The following is a 13,599-nucleotide window of genomic DNA, read 5'->3' on the forward strand; positions in this document are numbered from 1 at the left end:
CGACCTCTCCGGGCAGGAACGGATCCTGTGCTCCTTACTGCCACAGTAAAATCAGCTCCCCTCGGCACGGCGTGACTCTTGACGGGTTTTGACCATCTTGGTCTGGTCGACCTGCATAGGCTCGGGTGAGTGCGCCTGGGGAGTAACAGAGGAAGTGATGGGATTCTGTAAGGTAGGAGCAAGGCGAGGAAACCTCCTCTCATGGGTGACCTCTTTGGTACGCTCCTGGAACCGGATGTCAATCCGGGTGGCAAGTGTTATTAAATCTTCGAGAGTGGTAGGAATGTCCCGACCGGCAAGTTCATCCTTAATCCGGCCAGATAGACCTTCCCAGAAGACGGACACCAGGGCGTCGTTATCCCAGGCAAGCTCAGAAGCAAGGGTACGGAACCGTATGGCATATTGGCCCATGGTGAGACTCCCTTGACGGAGGCGTAGCAGAGATGAGGCGGATGAGGTCTTTCGTCCTGGTTCGTCGAAGACTTTCCGGAAGGCCGTGAGAAAGGCTGGCAGGTTGGACACCAGGGGGTCTCCTCTCTCCCATAGAGGATTTAGCCAAGCCAGCGCCTCCACAGTGAGATGGGACATGATGAAGGCCACTTTGGCTCGGTCGGTGGAAAACTGGTGTGCCAAAAGTTCGAAGTGCAGGGTGCACTGGTTAATGAAGCCCCGTGCCTGACCAGGATTTCCACCAAAACGCGGCAGGGCGGAAAGGCGGGGACCGGGAAGGGATGCCATGGTATTGATGGGCAGCGGCGCTGCCGGGGTAGTAGTTGTGCTAGTGGAAGCAGCTCCCGACGAGGCAGTCAGTGTGTCCAGGCGGGAGTGAACACTACGCAGGTGGCCCAAAATGGAGTCCTGTTGGGACCTCTGACGGGAAAGTTCAGGACATAGGTCCGAGAGCGAGGGAGCTTGGGTGCCACCGGGTTCCATGGCCCGAGCAAACAGTAATCGGTTTAGGAGGTGGAACCTCTGAGCTACTATACAAAGGGCCAGTCCTTGTAAGGAAGCGGGTGGCTCCCAGGGAAGGCGGGCAGGTAGACACGGCAAGTGACAGGAACAGTCTCTGGGTAGAAGGGCAGGTGGTCACGGCAAGTGACGGGGAAAGTCTCTTGACAGGCGTGTGGTCACGGCAAGTGACAGCAGGGTAAGAGTCTCTAGACAGGCAGGTGGTCACGGCAAGTGACGGCAAAGCCTCCAGGTAGGCTAGCAGGCGGGTAGCAGGTGAGCGCTCCCAGGTGAGCAGGTAAGAGTCTCTCGGCTGGCTGGCAGGTGGTCACGGCAAGTGATGGCAGAGCCTCCAGGTAGGCTAGCTGGCGGGTAGCAGGTGAGCGCTCCCAGGTGAGCGGGTAAGAGTCTCTCAGCTGGCTGGCAGGTGGTCTCAGGCAGGTATCAGGCAGGTATCAGGCAGGTGCTTCCTGATCTGCAGGCGGACTGGTCCATAGACAGACTGGCGGATGCTGGTAGACAGACTGTCGGACCGCAGGGAATGCAAGCAGGTAGACAGAGCTGGAAAACAGACTGGCAACGGGACCTGAGGGCTGAAGCAGAGGTGAAAGGCTTTGCAACAACTTTGCTCGGGCATCTCCATTTTGGAGGAGGTGCCTTATATATGGGAGCTCCACCGGCAATTGGCCGGGGACTCCTTTGGACGGCGCGCGCGGCCCCTTTAAGAGAGAGGGAGCGCGCGCGCGCATCCTAAGCACAGTGCCCGGGAAGCGGCGAGAGCTGCCAGTAGCGCGGGAAGAGGGCGCCGAGGACGGAGCAGGGAGGTGAGAGGAACGGCGACTCTGCCTAGTAGGAGGCAGGGACGCCGACTCTACAAAGGGGCAGTGAGTGTTGTGGCCATTGGGCTGGCCCCACCCTGGTAACGCTGGATAGCAGTATCTGATGTTTCCAGGGGCTGAAGGTCCTTAATAGCCATGTCCTTCAGTGTGTCAAAGGGGGCATTTGGATGATCTAAGGCCCACCACCGTACAGTTCTGCTCTCCTCCTGGGACCCCGGATGAATTGTTCTGTTAGCATTTTGTTCTCATCATGTATGCTGGCTGGACTAACCTGTTTCAGGGCCCGCAGTGCCTCTTGTAAACGCCAAGCATAGACCCGGATACTGTCGTCAGGTTTCTGGGTACAGTGGCAGAACCTCATCCGAAGATCTGTCTCAGTGCGGTTTTCAAAGACAGTTTGCAGTCTCTTAAATATAATGGATACTGATTTCTGGTCTGCGGCTGGCCAGGTTTCAACTTCCCGCTCTGCGGCACCAGTCAATTGCCCCAGCACAACAGCGGCTCTCTGTTTCCCAGTCATTGAGTACATATCCAGTACAATGCATATTTTCCTTTTGAATCCAGACAGGGTGACTGGTTTGCCGTCATACTGGGGAAGCCATTTTGCTCCGGGGATATACGGTAGGGCCATGGGTATCAATGGAGTCACGACCCCGCTGGTGGGGCGGCCGCTCCGGCCTGAGCAGCGCCGGGCGCGAGTTGAACATCGGCAGTGTTAACTGGTGCTCCGGCGTCTTGCTGGTCATCGGCCATGGTTGCGCCCCCCTAGTAAACCGTAGCCTACCTTCTCTTTCTTTTTCAGGTAGGCCGCAGCTCCTCAGACAACGGTCTCCTTCCAGGACCTGATGCTTCCTGGTGCTGCGTCAGAGCGCGAGGCGGGGCTTGAGCTTCGTGCGCTACCAACGGTCACGCTTCTCTGGTTCCCGCAGTTACGCCCCTCTTCTTCCCTCGCGGCGACGCGGTAATGGCGGCAATGTTCACCACAGTTCAAACACAGTTCAAATACGGCACACAGTACCCAGTGGCAACGGGTACGAAATCCTGTTTGTGACGCCAGGAAGAGCTGACTCGCCCAGGGGGGATATAGGGGACTCGGTACCCGGGCCTTTACCTTCTTTGTAGGATGTCACGGCAGTCGGCTCACGGGCCCGTCCTCTGGGGTCACTCTTTAAAAGGGGTTTTTTGTTAACAGTTTGTCTCGTGACGCTACCTGTGGTTCCCGGTAATGAATACCGGCGCTGCTGCAGACCTCCGGGGGTGACAGGATGGCAGCTGGGATGTTTCTGCTCCCCACAGGCGGAGCAGGCCCCCGGGGCAGGGTTGATGGATGGGATGCAGGTGAGAGGTGGCCCGGTCTGGTCAGGGGGATTGACGGACACGCACATAGGGGATTCGCTTCAGTACCTTTACTGGTGTAACGGCAGGTATGGTCCAGGGTACTTGATAGGAAGGGTGCACTTCTGGACTCTCCCGAGTGAGCGGGTTGTAGGCCTCCTGGTCCGTGTCTTCCTCTCTCTAAGCCTCTGGCCAGCCTGGAACTTGGCCTAGCTTCTATGTTGTTTTGCTCTCTCACCTGACTACTTGGTAGTAGGACTTTTCTCTGGCAACCACTATCCCTGGACGCCGGGGCCTTCGTGGTTCCTAGTCCTGTAATTGATGGTAGCTTCAGGATGACCAGGGGTCTGGAAGCCTCCTGGTATGCCGGTTGTCCCTACTGGGTGTAGAGAGCTCTGTAGGCGCGGACCCAGTATCCGGCTTGTGTCTTGGGGTGAGCTTCAGACGCTCCTCTGCCCCCTTAACTCCTCTCTTCTCTCTCCTTGCCTTGGCCACACTCGGGTCCCTCAGAACAGCAGCAGACGTACTGCGTCTTCACTGCTCTCTGACTGACTAACTAACTCACTGACTGCCTGACTCCACCCTCCAGTTTATATATCCCTAACAGGGCTCCCTCTGGTGGTCTGAGGTGGAAGGGTGGAGGTGTCTGCATGTAGTGAGGGCCTCTTGTGGAGAAGTCCATCCGTGCACCCTTTTGGGTCCTGTGGTACCTGTAGTAGCAGGGTGCCACAACTGTCCTAATAACTTCACTAGAACAGCAATGCCATATGGACACTAAAAATGAAGTGCAGTGCAAGCAAGGCCTGCAAGTTGCTCTAAACTTTCAAGGGTGCTGTAGCCTCTTCAAGCAGTTGAAAGGAGTGGGTGCCAATAGTTGGTCCCCTAACTATTTAGGAATAAATCAACCATTTTGAAAGGTTGATTAACAATGCTAAAACACAGCAGAGAAGACCTACACCAGATTTCTCTCTGAGCCAAAACAAAAAGGTGCCATGTAGAGGGACCAGTTCTATCCTCACGTTACATGGTCAGTTAATCTTTTTAATGCCTAACGTGTAATGTCACATTCTTTTCTCTGCGGTGGCCACTGTAGGGCAAATGGACGACCAGTTACAGCTTCTCCCGATTTCCATAGGTGAGGGAGATACTGGAACTGCAATCTTCATCTGATAATCATGCCGACTGCTGTAGGGCTGGTGTTTTTTCTTAATTTCAAACTTATACCTTCTTAGTTTAAAGTAAGGCATGAACCTGGTGTCTAACCTTAGGCTGACATTTTGTTGCCAGAAATTTTATGACATTTTAACCTTGTTACTGCTACTGATATTTTGCTTAGAATTTTCTGAACTTCTATACAAACTGTTCAGAGATTTATTAAATAGTCAAATTAAAAGAATACATAAAAACTAGGCAATAAAAAGTGTGACTATGAGGTATCATTTATATAAAATATGTAACCCGCTCCTTCAGATGGGTAGAAGTAGGTCAATAATACCAACACAAAGTGTAGTGTGACATTGGGTAAATATATAATAGAGCATGTAAAGCATATAATAAGTCTAAGGCCGGGTGCAGACAACCGTATTGCTATTTTCTCACATGTCTATAACATGTCAAAGGATTGTAAAAACCAATTAATTTATTTGAATATGTAATACATTCCCATTGGTGAAGTCTGAGATCCAACCAGTGATTTCCAGAATTAAAGGGCTATGTAAGAGCAAGAAACATCCTTGATGGTTCGGAATTTGTTACTCTTACTGGAAATCAGATATAAAATTTTAAGCAAATGCTCAATTAAATGAATGACTCATTGCTTAGAACATTGAGTCATCCATTTAGTAATAGAAAATGTATAATTGGCGGAGAAAGGTTGAACTTGATGGATCTAGGTCTTTTTTCAACCTATATAACTATGTAACTAAATCTCTGCGCAGTGTCAAAGAGGTTTAAAATATAAGTGGTAACTTGTTGATTGATGGAGGCGTGACCGCTGGGATCCACACCAATCAGCAGAATCGGGAACTTTTATTCCCGTTAGAATGGAGCAGCAGTGCACATGCTCGACCTGCACTCCATTTACTACCTATGTGGCTACCTTCCACGAAACTTGGTTTTTTCTTCCCTCCCTCCCCTCCAAAAGAGAGTGAATGGAACAGCATTTACATGTCCGGTCTGCCGCTTCATTTTGTAACAGGGATAAAAATTACCTGTTTTGCAGGTCCAAGTAGTCAGACACCCAGCAAGTTATTATCACTTATCAAAGGATGGGTGATAACTTATTTTCACTGGACAGACCCTTTAAGTTCTCTCTAAAGCGATGACAGCAATTCTAGAATACATATTTTGCATAGCAATAATCTCATTTTATGTGTCCTAACACAAGATAAAATACTTTAGCAGATGGAAGCTTTAAGATCTAGTTTAATATCTTTCATATTAGTCCAGCCTGTGTTTAATATAGAAATGATTAGTATGTATTTCTAATAGATAAGCTTGAAACTTGTCCGATTGTTTGAAAGAGGCGTAACAAAGATCCGTATTTTTAACATTCACAATTACACTCCCTTTTGGATTCCATTTGGTATTCTTTGAATATTATCCAGCTTCTGAAAACTGTATATTTATTACTGTGATATTCATCTGCCAAAAATGGCTTCTTCACTGTGAGGTCTCAGGTGTAGGATTCATAAGCCAGTGTCACAGCTAGAACAGGTGCCTATCAATGTGTACATTGCAATTAGGCCTAAATGTAAAACTGTTTTTTTTTCTTTCATGTTTTTTCTACTAAATCCCTATCTGAGGAAAAGCCCAGGAATAAATAGTTGTTATAACAGCCAAGGGTATTGTGTAGCATTATAGTCTCCAGCTGGGCTATTACATAGACGGGTGAAGAATACAAGCACCTGACAGATGTGTTCTGTTAGCTTCATTAGGAAAGAAACAAAGAAACTCCTCGATTAATAGTGGTGTAGCTCAAGGGGGAGGGAGAGCACGGAAAAGCTGGGAAGAATCTAGCCTGTTATTTGAAGAGACACAGAAAGCTTTTAAAGGGGCAAACATATTTTATTCCGTTTTTTTTCCACTAAATGTGCTGGAAAGGAAACATTTTAAATAGCCGCAGTTCTATTTTTGGCAATGCCATTCATAAGCGATCAAAGCCTATTTTTTTTCTTTACTGGAGAAATAATGTGTAACTTTTCTATAAAGCATGTTGAATAAAAAGGTTTTTTTCTCTACCAACTGTCCAAGGATTTAGGTATTTAGACCTATAAAAGCCATATTATTAGCTTGTCTAATATGTATTCAATTAAGACTTTATAAAGAAATGTCAGACCACCAGCTGTCGTTCTAGTAGCTTAGACTATGCAATGTAATCTTTATTTTGCTATACTTCTGTATAGCTCTTGTAGAACCAATAGGACATCATTAGAGCTAGCCCCAGGTTACAATCCTTTAAGGACTAGGTTTTAGGCAGAATATGTAATACAAAGATAATTTTAAAATTGATCAAATCATCCACCTATAATGTATGAGAAAGCCCAACAGCTAGTATTCTGGTTCCCTGCAGACCACCATAATATAGTATTAAAGGGAATCTGTCTGCAGGTTTTTGCTGCCTCGTTTGAGAGCATCCTTATGTAGGAAAAGAGACCACAATTCCAACGATGTATCACTTAGTTTACTGGGTGTAGCGGTTCTGACACAATCAGAGCTTTTAGATGAAGAATGCAGCAAAGCTGAGAAAGCTAACCCCGCCCACACCAGGCTCTGTATATACAATGTCTATAGACAGTTAGTTGCTTATCACAGGGGAGGGTGTGTGGTTGGATTAGAGTAGTCCAGCACTGCTAGTCACAAGGGATAAAATCTTCACTATAAGTAAACAACACCACATAGGGTAAAGCCCCCGTCACACTAAGCGAGATTGCTAGCGAGATCGCTGCTGAGTCACAAGTTTTGTGACGCAACAGCGACCTCATTAGCGATCTCGCTATGTATGACACTTAGCAGCGACCAGGCCCCTGCTGTGAGATCACTGGTCGTGTCGGAATGGTCTGGACATTTCTTTGATCGTTGAGGCCCCGCTGGGTAGCATGCATCGGTGTGTTTGACACCTTACCAATGACCTTGTTGACGACTCAGACACAGAAACACATAGGCGTGCATCGTTATACAGATCGTTACGGGTCGCCGCATCGTTGCTGCATCGTTGGGAAGATCTGACTGTTTGACATCTCACCAGCGACCACATAGCGACGCAGCAACGATCCCTGACAAGTCGTATCGTTGTCGGGATCGCTGTAGCGTCGCTTAGTGTGACGGGGCCTTAATAAGCGACACATAGTTCAACTCTGTGTCTCAGCCTCTATCTTTTGCTGACTTCAGACTACATAGCAAAAACTTGCTGGCAGATTCCCTTTAAACAGCTCTGATTGATAACAATGACCTGTTGGTGTAATGCATGGACGTGTCAGGACCTGCAGAGGAGTAAAAACCCTTGGCTTTGCTGACAGATGAACTGGGGATTATTTTCTATTAGTTCAGAATTACATGCACTTACACAACATTCTCATGGTATAAATGAGCTTATTAATAATTGTCTGAAGAATATTCTGCCATGCTGAATATACTTGGGCATGTGCGTCATCAAAATTCGCTGGTCGCAGCCACCTTTGGAATTTCCGTCCAATGATGTCCCAGATGGGCATAATGGGAGACAAGTCCGGAGATGCTACAGGCCATATAAACATGTTTAGTCCACGCTGGCTTAGTCACAGTAACACGAGTAACATGTGGCCTGGCATTTTCGTGTTGAAAAACAGCTCCAAAAACAGAAATGGCCATACCACTGGTTTCACAACCAAATCAATGTAACACTGAGTTGTAGGAATGGTGTGACATTGCCTTGTGAAGGCTTTTTCATTGATCTCATGCCACCGTTCTCAAATGCTATCATGGTGCAGAGCAAGACAGCAATATAGGGTGGTATTGAGGTTTATCCTCTTCAGTGATGCGTCCTTGTCTTGGATGCAACAACAGCTGGAGATTGAACTAGAGACCATGTGGGCAACACATTGAAGAAGCCTTCTCAAGTGAACATCACAATGGTCCTGCTCCAAGGCGTGGCACAATATTCCTCAAACAACCATTAATAATCTCACTGATAGCATGTCAAGGTGTGTAAATGTATATATTTCTGCATGTGGTGCCCATACTGAATAAATCAAGATGTTTTGAAAATTTTGTTTCCATGCTTTCCTTTGCATAGCTTTAACATGTCTATCGATCCTGTGTTTTCCATAGGTCCACGACTTTTACTCCTTAGTGTTGCAATTTCAATATTGTTGTCTATATATACAGTACATATATATATATATATATATATATATATATATATATATAACTGAGTATATATTTATATATATATATATAGTATATAGATATAACTATATATATGTGTAGTGCGTATAAGTATATATATATATACAGTACAGACCAAAAGTTTGGACACACCTTCTCATTTAAAGATTTTTCTGTATTTTCATGACTATGAAAATTGTACATTCACACTGAAGGCATCAAAACTTTGAATTAACACAAGTGGAATTATATACTTAACAAAAAAAGTGTGAAACAACTGAAAATATGTCTTATATTCTAGGTTCTTCAAAGTAGCCACCTTTTGCTTTGATGACTGCTTTGCACACTCTTGGCATTCTCTTGATCAGCTTCAAGAGGTAGTCACCGGAAATGGTCTTCCAACAATCGTGAAGGAGTTCCCAGAGATGCTTAGCACTTGTTGGCCCTTTTGCCTTCACTCTGCGGTCCAGCTCACCCCAAACCATCTCGATTGGGTTCATGTCTGGTGACTGTGGAGGCCAGGTCATCTTGCGTAGCACCCCATCACTCTCCATCTTGGTCAAGTAGCCCTTACACAGCCTGGAGGTGTGTTTGGGGTCATTGTCCTGTTGAAAAATAAATGATGGTCCAACTAAACGCAAACCGGATGGAATAGCATGCCGCTGCAAGATGCTGTGGTAGCCATGCTGGTTCAGTATTAGTGTTGAGCCACCCCCGTAGTGTTCGAGTTCGGTTCGGTTCGTCGAACACCCGTGTGTTCGCCGAACTGTTCGTCGAACACCTTCGAACACCGTTAAAACCAATGGCAGGCAAACAAAAACACATAGAAACACATAGAAAACACCTTCAAAGGTGTCCAAAAGCTGACAAACTGCTCAGAAGACACAACTAACACATGGAAAAGTGACAAGTACATATAGTCATGCGAAAAGAAAAGAGGTGGAGGAGTAAAAGGAGGGGGAGACACAGATATAGGCATGTCATGCCCTTCTAAAATCCAAAAAGTGAGAAGCCGAGACGGCCAGTCCGCTCCTGCCCGTGCCACCTCCGTGTCGCCGGGTTTGTGCCAGAGCCGCGGTGAACCCTGACGGCCAGCCCCCCTCTCCCAATACTGGTGCCTGTCCGCTGGTGGGTCGAGAGAGCCCCCCTGTGGTGGAGGCAGCTCTAAGCTTTTTAATTTAAATTGTCCCTCTAATTTGAATGAATACACTTTAAATCCATTTACAAGGATCTATTGGAGGGCAAGTCTCATGCCAGCAGCCGCGTAATTCCAGCTCCAGTAGCGTCCACTAAAGCTGCTGCAGTTAAAAAGCTTTTATAAGGATCGAGCTCGGCTCTCCACCGCAAGGCATCCTAGTGCCAGTCCCAGCCCCTATGCCTTGGGGTGCCTCCTGATGCTCTTCACTGAGTATCCCGTGGTCCCGAAGCATTTCCTTTGAAAAAATTAAGTGTCCAAACTACAAATGGTGTAGCTTGCTTAACAGCCGGGATAATCCGCTGACTAGCAGACACTGCTACTAGGCACAAAGTATTTCCTGGGCTAGATGCAGTTAAAAATTTGTAAGTAGATACTCTCGTTGGATGCTGAGAAAGCATTCCATAGAGTCTCCTGGCACGCCATATATGATTCTCTTAAAAAGCTTGGGGTAGGGGTCTAGGGGACCCTTTTATAGCCAAAATCACGGCCCTGTATCACAATACGTCACCTAGGCTGAAGATAAATGGAACTGTAGCACCGAGGGCTCGGTTGCTACAGACGTATTGCACCTCACCCAGAGGTGTGATATCTCACTCCCAGATAAGGATGGAGTGTGGATCAGGACCCGACACCTGCATGCATTACACCACATTGCCGTGGGGCAGGGCGACCAATATGCCCCTGAGATGGGCACGACAGTCCCTGTCCCTGGCTGGAGTGGGGGGAGGGAACACTGAGGAAGGGGAACCCTGCAGTGCAGGAGCAGGGAGGAAGCAGTTCCTGGGTGCATTGAGAAGGGAGTATAAAAGGTGGGCACCATCTTAGTTCAGTGCAGAGAAGTCTGAGCAGAAGTGGCAGGGAGCAGGGGCTCTGCATGAGCTCTGCTCCGGAGGCGGGCCTAGTAACAGAGGCCCAGGCCTGCAAGAGGGAGAAGGAAGGAAGAGGAGGGGAGAAGGCTCCAGGAACGAGGAATGAAGGGATCCCAGGGGTGCGGACGGGCGAGTCGCCACCGCACGCCCGAATCCACCTGCGTGGAGGGGTCAGGCCAAAGGGGGAGACCGGTCCCCGAACTAGTGGAGGCAGGAAACGACCCTCAGCTAGAAACCGGAGGCTCTGACATTTTATGTGGCGCAGCCCCTTGCTCCACCCGCTAGGAAGGCACCACATAGGGTCAGGGAAACTGGCGCCAAGTTTACCAAGAGGAGGCCCGAGGCAGCCGGACAGAAGTGTTGGTAAGAAAGGCCAGACAAAGGACACACAAAGGGGGTCCTGTGAAGCGCTCCAAAGTTATCTGGGAGTTGTCTGAGCCCCTCACCTGGTGAGCACAGTACGACGTGGGCAGCCGTTACCTGCAGACGTGGTCTGGATAATAAGAACTGTGAGTAAAGGCCCTGAACTGCATCACTGACTCCGTGTCGTTACTGCTGCTGCCCTGCACCATCACCCCCATCCTCCGCATACACTGCCCTGAGGCTATACTCCTCCCGTGGGGAGTTATGCTACGCTCTGCTGCACCCACAACACCAGCCTTAGCGGTCTGCCCTGTAGCGGCGGTTCACTCTGACCGCAATCCACGGGTGGCGTAGTCGGACATTTAAACATCAAAACCACATAAATAGTTCCGCCATTGGTTTGACCGCCCTGAGCCACGGAACCGGATCGCCGCCACGAAGACTACAACCACCAGCATCCACCAAAAAGGGTCCGGCTCCGGGTGTCCCAAGGCCCAGGGGGTGCGTCAGAACATTTTCATCACCTTTCACAATCACCAATGGGACAAGGCAGGAATGTCCTCTGTCCCCTCTCTTATACATCCTAGTGACGGAGCACCTGCTCTCATCAATTCGCCATAACCCCAATATTAGGTGGATTGAGGTGGGAGGCACCGAGTACAAGTGCTCTCTATTTGCTGATGATGTCCTAGTATATATCACTCAATCACATATATCCATCCCTGCTGTTATGGCTGAAATAGATCACTTTGTTACATGGTAAAATTTTAAAATCAATGCAGCGAAGTCTGAGGCCCTCGATGTCTCCCTCCCTAAATCCATATAGGATTCCATCCAGTCCAACTTTCCCTTTGCCTGGCCCTCACAGGGTATCAAATACTTAGGTATTCCTATTCATAGAGACCTCTCCCATCTATGTTATCTTAATTTTGGGCCCTTTATTGAACAATTCCATACAGACCACGGTTGGCAAGTTAGAACTGTAAGATTCACTACGTGAACCACTGGTGTTTTGTGGAAAAGCACATCTACACCGCGTTCCAAATTATTATGCAAAAAGTGTTTAGGAGTGATAAGGGAAGAATTTGTTTGTTTGTCAGTTAAACTCATTGATGGTGATGTGTGTCAGGGCTCTTTATATCACTGTAAGCAATTGCAGACACCTGTGCTAATTAGTTTGGCAGGTGTGTCCAATGAAAGGCAAGACTACTTAAGAAGGCTCTCTCACATTATTAAGCAGCCTACATTTTCTGCCAAAATGGGAAAGAAAAAGGATGTGTCGGCTGCTGAGAAGCAACAAATTGTGGAGTGTTTAGGTCAAGGCATGACTACAATCAACATTGTGCGATGATCAGGATGAAGTGTCTTGGCAATCAAGAAGTATGTAGCTGATTCACAGTACACACGTGTGCGTGCTGATAAGGGCAAATTGAGGACTCTTTCCTACAGGCAATTACGTCAGGTTGAAAGAGCAGCGGCAAAAAAGCCTTGTCATAGCAGCAGACAAGTTTTTGAAGCTGCTTGTGCCTCCAACGTCCCCCGAACAACAAGATGCAGGGTCCTTCAGAGGTTTGCAGCTGTGCATACGCCATCCTGTCGACCTCCTCTATCCACTTCACACAAGCAGAAACGGCTCCAGTGGGCCAAACATTACATGAAGACTGATTTCAAAACTGTTTTGTTCACGGATGAGTGCCGTGCAGCGCTCGATGGTCCAGATGAATGGAGTGGAGGATGGCTGGTTGATGGACACCCCACGCAAACACGGCTACAGCGCCAACAAGGAGGAGGTGGAGTAATGTTTTGGGCTGGAATCATGGGGAGAGAGATTGTCGGCCCCTTTAGGATCCCTGAAGGCGCTAAAGATGAACTCCATAATGTATGTGGATTTTCTCAAACAGCACTTCCTGCCATGGTTCAAGAAGAAGAACCGTGTATTTCACAGCAAGATCATTTTTCTGCATGATAATGCACCATCTCATGCTGCACATAAAACATCTGCATCTCTGGCTGATATGGGCATAAAAGGGGACAAACTTATGGTGTGACCCCCATGCTCCCCTGACCTCTACCCCATTCAGAACCTTTGGAGCATCATTAAAAGGAGTGTCTATGATGGCGGGAGGCAGTTCACATCTAAGCAACAGCTCTGGGAGAATATTCTGTCCTCATGCAAAACAATTGAAGCAGAAACCATCCAAAACCTGACAAATTCAATGGACGAGAGAGTTCAGAAGCTCCTTTCGAACAAGGGGTCCTATGTGAAAATGTAACATCACCTAGAATAAAGTTTTGAGTTGAAAACTGTTTGATTTCAGTTTCTAACAACCTGCTAATGCTTATAATTTCAAAAATGACCATTTTTTTGGTCTTTATTAAAATGAAAAGGTTGATCGAAAAGTTTGGGGGATCTAAGAGTGTGGCAACCCAGTAGTCATGATTACTTCGAATTCTGACAATATGAGGGTCATGCTGCAGGTAGTGCAGCAAGAAGGCACTTATGTGTCTTGCGCATCTCGGAGCCCCAAAATTATTTTCCGGGCTAGATGCAGCTAAAATTTATTTTTAATTTTAAATCTGGTGAAGCTTATTATAGATGGCCTAATAGGATCAGTGCTGCACACTGCTACAAAGCCCAAATTATTTTCCAGTCAAGATACAGATAAACATGATTAGTAATTTG

The sequence above is a fragment of the Phyllobates terribilis genome, unplaced genomic scaffold (assembly GCF_046119375.1).
Source record: "Phyllobates terribilis strain yellow unplaced genomic scaffold, ASM4611937v1 Scaffold_4__5_contigs__length_816908805, whole genome shotgun sequence".
Classification (NCBI taxonomy): domain Eukaryota; kingdom Metazoa; phylum Chordata; class Amphibia; order Anura; family Dendrobatidae; genus Phyllobates; species Phyllobates terribilis.